Here is an 8075-nt window from a genome sequence, read left to right as displayed (position 1 = left end):
TCTGCGCACTCTCGCGCAGACTATCTTATACTCTGTCCGACTTGTGACATTATATTATTGTATCGTGTATTTGAAGCTTCAAATAAATAACCAAAAGACAGCTTTTCTCGATTCACCATTTATTTGTTTTTATCACTTTGACTTGTACTCTCCAGCCGTGTTTGGGTCCTAGATTTCCATAACAGGTTTTATCACTGCTACTTTGAATGATTGTGGAACATAGCCTGATAATAAAGACATATTCATAATATTTAATAAAGAAGTGCTAATTAATGGAAAAACTTCCTTCAACAGCTTAGTTGGAATTGGGTCTAACATGCACGTTGATGGTTTAGAAGAGAGAATCATTGAATGTAATTGTTCAAGGTTTATGGCTGAAAAGCATTCTAGTTTACTATCTAGTGTAATATTAGAACTTACGTTTCCGGGAGCTGTTGATAACACTATACTGGTCAAAGGCAAGAGGTAATTCATTTTGGTTCTAAGAGTAACACTTTTATCGTTAAAAAAGCACACAAAATCATTGCTACTGAATACTATGGGAATAGAAGGCTCAATCGAGCTGTGGCTCTCTGTCAGCCTGGCTACAGTGCTGAAAAGAAATCTTGCATTATTCTTATTCTCATCTATTAATGAAGAGTAGTAGGCTGCTCTCGCTTTACGCAGTGCTTTCTTATATTCATTGAGAGTAATATGCCAAACTAAACGAGATTCTTCAAGTTTAGTGGAACGCCATATCCTTTCAAGTTGTCTCGACTTTTGCTTTATTTCGACCAATGCTTTCTGGGCTGTTGGGGTCTGAGGTCTGTGTTCCTTAGAAAGTGTGTGTATCATCTGTGTGTTTGGATAAACCTCTGAGTGGACTGTGTGCTCTTTTTTCTGGAGCGTTTACCTCGGACTAAAGGAGCTAGCTTAGCATGCTAGCTGGAAACACGTTACATAAAGTCAACAATAAGAAAAGGAAACATGCAGGTGATAGCAGCACATTTAAAACACAAATAGAACATTGAACGCAACATTTTGAAACACAAGGAGACATTTTATACTTTCAACCTCCACAAAAAATAGATGTTAAGAGGTAGTGCTCAAATCTTACCACAAAATAGAAAAGGTGATGAAATGATTTATATTGTACGTCTAATGCTGCCTTTTATTGAACCACAGGCAGCAGTTTCTCCTTCTGTTCGATGGAAATACAGCAGAACTTAAATGGCTTTTAATAAGTATTGCAGCACCTTTTACTTTGGTTTAAGGGGCTTTATCGTTGCATCTGATATACTGACCACTAGATGCCATCTTTACAACTATTCAATACCTTTTAGATCTTAAACACTGACACGGAGAACACTTTATCGAGTCAGCTTTGCAGAGAAGTTAACTAATTCAGAGAGTAAAGAGCTGCTTCTTCCTCCGTGTGTCGATATGATGCCTAACGAGCTCAATAAGGCTCAAAATGTTAACGTAAACATGGCTTTTCTGTGCAAGAACTTCTTCCTACACACACATCAGAATGACTGCCACATGTCAGTGTACAGGCTGATTCCCCGTACACAGAATTTAAAGTCCGTTTCCTGTCGTCATCATCAAGTTGGAAATCCTTTGTTTACACAAATAATGCGTTATATCGCTAGCATCATATTTAATTTTACATCTGCAGAGGAGCACCACAGGGAGCAGGGTATGCACATTAATGCATTACAGAACTGAATGTCCTCTTCCAACATGAGAGTCCACATGATAACAAAGGTATCCCAACTGTAGCTGTGAACATGACAGGATGTCTGATTACCTAGAAGAGCATCAGGACTGTTTGAGGCATATGGTAGCTATGTGATTAACATGATGATTCAGCCTCTATGGAGATAGACAGACAAGCATGCTCATTTCTGACGTGGAGCTAATCTGAAGTAAACATTGAATACTGCTTTCTATTCCTCCATCTTGTGACTGTGTGACTCCCTCTCTTGGATATCAGCATGTGAAGGACACTGTTCAGGAACTAGTGGATGCTCTGTATGTGATGACTCCTTCCATTCTGGAGAGGATCACAGATACATGGATCCTGAGATTGAAGATCAAGCCGGGGACCAGTGAGACTTTCCTAACACTGACCTCCCTATTTTCTGTTTGTTTTCATGTCCGTGGCCATGTGTCTGTACCTTGTCGTTGAGGAAGCCGATCTTGAGGATGTTCTCCACGTTGGGCACTCCGTCGGCCATGCTCAGGTCCCAAAGGGAGTCCCCCATGAGGATGATGTTGCTGTAGATAGATGTGAAGCTTATGCATTGTACTATGGACCTGCATGAGGAGTTGGAAAGGTAGTTCAGAAAATCAGTAATATAAGAATATCAGTAAATCAAAAAAAGTCCCTTTCTATCAGCTGTGCACCGTTATGGTGTAAATACAGACTATCTACAAATTGGATCAAATATAAAAGTCAGCCGAATTAGTGTTGATACTGCAAGGAGACGTATTGTGTGAAAAGAAATGGAAGATGTTGTTTAATTGTTGATATATTTATGGTCCACGTCACGTATTCAGTTTTGGCGGCATCTCTTCCAGTTTGTCAAAAGGTCTCTGATCAGGGCTCAATAAATAAATATCTACGGCAGATATGTAATATTTAATACAGCCGAATCGTGTATTACAATGCCGTTATGTGATGACTTTCAAAGAGAAAAGCAAGAGCGCTCGGAATAAAGTATTTTTGACGTGCATTGCGGCGTGTTTTTAGCGTGATCAAAACCTCTGAAAAAATAGATGTGTCTCTCAGAATCGAAAGAGAAAAACCTATGGAAAAAACACAATAGCATTGTACACAATTTAAACCAATTAATGTCGTATAATTAACTAGGATAAACTGATGTTTTTTAGTGAATGAGTACTGCAGATATCACTGTTAAATCATTTGATCATTGGTTTTATTATGAAAACGTCGAGACCGGAAATACTGTTTTCAACCCGTAACTTTACATGGAAGCTTGCCGCATATACACGTTCTCCTGACGAAACCTCAAATCATCTTCGTAATATCTATCAAACTATAGATCCTACATATCGACTGGACGTGGATTCTAGAAGTACAATATATACTTCTCGCTAGAAATCTAATCATAAAACGTTTTAATGGCCAAACTATCCTATAATTTAGGATTCTACAGAGAGGGTTATTTGTGAATAAACAACCCTCTGTAACGTTTGCATTCAACGGGAGCACTAGAGGCCGACAATTTTAAAACGTAATTATAGGTTGTATTAAGCGCTTGAAGAAATGACATATTTGGTCGTAATAAGGGCTTAAACAATCGACCCATTTGGTCGTATGAGTTGGAGGACTTGTTGATCGGTTAATAAACTGCAGAGCTCGCTAATTAAGCCGGCTGCTACTAATCTGTTGATTAAGTAGACAGCAGGGCTCGCTGCAGAAGCCTGCCGGTTTTAACCCCTGTTAATAACCTGCAGAGCTCGCAGTATTCCTCTGTCCGAGATACACCTCGGACACACAGCCTTAATAAACCCATGAGCGCCGTTATAACACCTCATGTGGGCAGCACTGCACACACCTCCATCCATCCCCTGAGCGTGTACGCGCCTCATGATGAGAGTCGGAGTGAGACGCAGCGTGTGGAGGCCCCCGCCTTGGGTTGCCTCACGGGCAGCAGCGGCAGGGGCTCTGGCGTGGCTCGTCACCATGACGACCAAAAAAATACATCTCGAGCACGTGCGCCCGCTCTCAGAGGTTTTCTCAGAGTGGCAGTGCGTGGGTCTGATGGACAGATGGATGAGCAGGCTGATCAGCAGAGGATGCGTCCTGCAGTTCGCCTCTCCCCCCCCCCACAGTTCAATGGGATAAAGGAAACACTCCTGTCCTCCCAGAGCTATGTCTTGCGCTCCAATCCGAGCTGCTGGAACTCCTGTTGAAAGAGGATATTTCCAGGGTTCCTCAAAGGGAGGAAAATCAGGGGTTTTCACTCCCGTTATTTTTCTAATCCCGAAAAAGACTGGGGCAATGAGACATCCTCGATCTGTCAGTATTCCACATGCTGACGATCAAACAGGTGCTGGAATGTGTTCACCAGGACGACTGGTTCACTTCCACCTGAAGGATGCATACTTCCACGTACCCATCATCCCGAAACACAGGAAATTCCTGCGTTTTCTCATTTCAGGGAATATCAGACCAGACAATCGTCTGCCGTTCGGATATTTCCTGGCTCCTCCCATTTTTGTGTAGAGAAGGCTGGAGCCACTACACAGAGGAGGGATGAGAGGGTGGTTTCCTTTGGACGACCTGCTATTTTCTGTCTCGCTCCAGGGAGGAAGTCGCTTTACAGACGGTACATCTCGTATCGCATCTGTCAAAGCCTGGGTTTCATAATAAATTGGAAGAAGAGCTGTCCTCTTCCCTCTCAGACAAATGTTTATCTGGAGTGGAATTAAACTCAGCCAGCAGAGCGCGGCTCTCGCGGCAGCAAGTGGAGAAACTGACAGCTCTCCTCCGGAATGTCACAACCTACACAGCCCTCTCTGTGACGCAGCTGCTCGGCTTTGGCGTCAGCTGGTCACATGGTGATCCCCCTGGGTCTCTTCCAACAGGGGGACACTCCAGAGGTGGTTCATTTACTGCAGAAGCCTGCTGTTTTTAACCTATTGGTTTATAAACTGCAGAGCTCGCGGCATTCCTCTGCCCCAGATATGCCTCCTACACACGGTCATAATAAATCCACGAGCACCGTTATAACGCCTCGTGTGGACAGCATACACACACCTCTCATCCTCTGGGCGTGTACGCGCCTCATGATGAGAGACGGAGTGAAATGCAGCGTGTGGAAACTCCCTCGCAGCCCTTTTGCCTCACGGGCAGCGGTGGCGATGGCGTGGCTCGTCACCATGACGACCATTACGGCACATCACAGAGAAGCCTCTCCCCCAGCAGTTCCATGGGATACAAGAAACACTCCCGTTATCCCAGGAACAGTGTCTTGCGCGGTTTACTCCCGCTATTTTTCTAAATCTCGGAAAAGAACGGGGGAGTCGCCCCGTTGCTGTACAATCAAACATGTGTTGATTTGCACAGACAACAGGCCACGGCTATGGAAGCGGCCTACCTCAATCGCCAGGGAGGAGTACGATCCTCTCCTGCTTCAAATGTAATATTGCACCCTGCCGCACTCACACTAAGATAGGGCCACACCTCATTTACTGATATCAAAATCTTTCGGGATCGCTTAAACAGATTTAGCGGGTCATCTGAATTGAAACAGCAGTTAATTGAACCTGGTTCTTCAGGAGTTGATAGAGGTGAGATCTTGCTGACGTTGGTGGATCTGAGCCAAGCAGTAAACTTACATAGACTCAATAACTTCTGTTAGGTCAATTAGTAGGTCTGAGTAATTTGCCGGAATACATTATCAGCTCCTCCCGACTCTTACCACCCTACTTTTCAAACAAATTCAGTTGGTTAAAGATGAACAAATGTTTCTATAAAATCTAAGTTGATAAGAAAAAAGCCCAATAACTTATTTTCATAACACGCTTGAAATAAACTCTTCCTATTTCCTCTTATGATAAGCAATCTGAGGCTTCTGTTTTAAGGAATGAGCTGCTAACAAGATAAATGAAACCCTCTGGAGAGCTGGGATGGGTTTGTTTTCTTAAAGCATTTTCAAGTATTAAGGATAATTTACCTACATTTGATTTATTTTGCTGACTTATAAGTGAACTTATGAGGCAATATACCTAACCTCGAGTGAGGGGCCCAGCTCTTCGTATCATTTTGTGTATGTGGCCCTCGGTGAAAAAAGTTTAGACACCCCTGCTCTAAATGAATAACTGCTTCTGTCAGACCCTGAGGGGCATAAAGAAGGGCTCGTCCGGGATTTGAACCCGGGACCTCTCGCACCCTAAGCGAGAATCATACCCCTAGACCAACGAACCATGCACACATCAGTAGGCTGTCTATAATTGGATCTACAAACTGCCACGTTGTTCAAACTTCATGCAGTTGTCCAGTCTTCTTCAGGTAAACCACAGTGCCATCTGTGGGACGTTTATAGTACTGCAGTCAAAACACAAGGCATCACTCACCCCAACAGTTTTCTAATTATGTCCTCCTGTTTTATGCTTGGAAAATATCAAAACATCTATGTAGTTTAACATTTAATAACTCAAAGACACACCTTAAAGTCACCAGTATATCATACAATATTGTATTTATAACGTATTGTTTTCTCAGTCAGGCAGACATGGACATATTTATTTGAATGTTCGACTGTTTTAAATTGATATTAATAATTTTGTCACGATTTATGAGCTATATATATTTCCTGGCTTTAAATACTATATGCAGTGTGAATATAAAATGTTTTCCTTTATGTTTACTTAATGGTAACACACCTTTTTGATAGGATTATTCTCTTTTATAAATAATGTGTTCATACTTCCAATTTATTTTTTCCTATTTTTAAACATGTTTTATTTTATGACTATTCTTTTTTAAATGTCTTTTGTGAATTAACTTAATGGAATTAATTAAGCTTCTGGGTGTGAATTATTTTATGTTTGTGAATTTAATTGCATTTATTTATTCCCTCATTTACTTAATTTTACAATAAGTAGGCTCTTGTGACAATATTGATCTTCATCCTTGTGTACGCACATATCATTATTTTAGAAATTACTGTAAATATTAAATTACATAATTGAGTTAATAAATTAAAGTAATTTTCTGATAAAATTATACATATCAAAAGGGATGGATAAAGTTCCTCTGTATAAACTCTCTGGCAATTAATAGATTTCTTTACAGTATATTTTAAAACATGTACGCTGCGTACTGAACCTTTAAATGCATTCAGACCATAGATTCAGACCCAATCAATCAATCAATGTTTATTTATATAGCCCAATATCACAAATGTTACATTTGTCTCAGTGGTCTTCACAGTGTGTACAGAATATCAGTATGACAATACGACACCCTCTGTCCTTAGACCCTCACATCGTACAAGGAAAAACTTCCGAAGAAAACCCACAGTTTAAAGGGAAAAATGGGAGAAACCTCAGGGAGAGCAACAGTGGAGGGATCCCTCTCCCAGGATGGACAGACGTGCAATAGATGCCGTGTGTAAATTGAAAAGATAATACATTTGCAACATAGGTAGTCCAAATGTTTGGAAATGCATGTGTGTATAATAGGAAGATGAATCCACGAGGATATCCATCCAGGACCGATGATCCAGGACCACAGCCACGACTCGCGATCCAGGGCTCGCGATTCAGGACACAGGACCGCAGGATCATCCATGACTCCGGATCCCGGCGTATATAAACACCAAAAATAAAGAAATTTGGGGAAGCTGGGTTAATCGGAACATGAGAGTACACAGGTATAGACAGAGAGAAGGAAGAAGTAAGATGTCCCCCGACAAAATATATCAGCAAAACTAGGGGCTGAATCGAATCAGCCCTAACTATAAGCTTTATCAAAAAGGAAGGTCTTAAGCGCACTCTTAAAAACGGATAGGGTGTCTGCCGCCCGAATACAAACTGGAAGCTGATTCCACAAATGTGGAGCTTGATAAGAAAAGGCTCTGGCTCCCATTGTACTTTTAGAGACTCTAGGAACAACCAACAACCCTACATTCTTGGAACGCAATGCCCTAGTAGGACAGTAGTGTATAATGAGTTCTTTAAGGTAAGATGGCGCCTTCCCATTAAGGGCTTTGTTGGCGAGAAGAAGAATTTAAAATTCTATCCTGTGTTCTATAGGGAGCCAGTGTAAGGCAGCCAGAACAGGAGTAATGTGGTCCCTTTTCCTAACTCTGGTTAGTACACGAGCTGCAGCATTTTGAATCAGCTGAAGCGACTTGACTGACTTCTTGGTACTCCCTGATAATAAAGAGTTACAATAATCCAGCCTAGAAGTAACAAATGCATGGACTAGTTTCTCTGCATCGTTTTGAGGCAAGATATGCCTGATTTTTGCAATGTTACGTAGATGGAAGTAGGCGGTCCTTGAAATTGATTTTATGTGGGCATTAAAGGATAAATACTGATCAAATATAACACCAAGA

The 8075-nt window shown here is 41.5% G+C and overlaps 1 non-coding gene across 1 annotated transcript; it reads right to left on the bottom strand.

Moving 5' to 3' along the window:
* Positions 1-5865: 5865 nt before the first annotated feature.
* trnap-agg (transfer RNA proline (anticodon AGG)) lies at positions 5866-5937 on the bottom strand. Its single transcript has one exon. It is a non-coding gene; the product is annotated as a tRNA-Pro (tRNA).
* Positions 5938-8075: the final 2138 nt, after the last annotated feature.

This window comes from Pseudochaenichthys georgianus, chromosome 16 (assembly GCF_902827115.2).
Source record: "Pseudochaenichthys georgianus chromosome 16, fPseGeo1.2, whole genome shotgun sequence".
NCBI classification, from domain to species: Eukaryota; Metazoa; Chordata; class Actinopteri; order Perciformes; family Channichthyidae; genus Pseudochaenichthys; species Pseudochaenichthys georgianus.
This window is presented reverse-complemented; position numbering and strand designations above follow the sequence as displayed.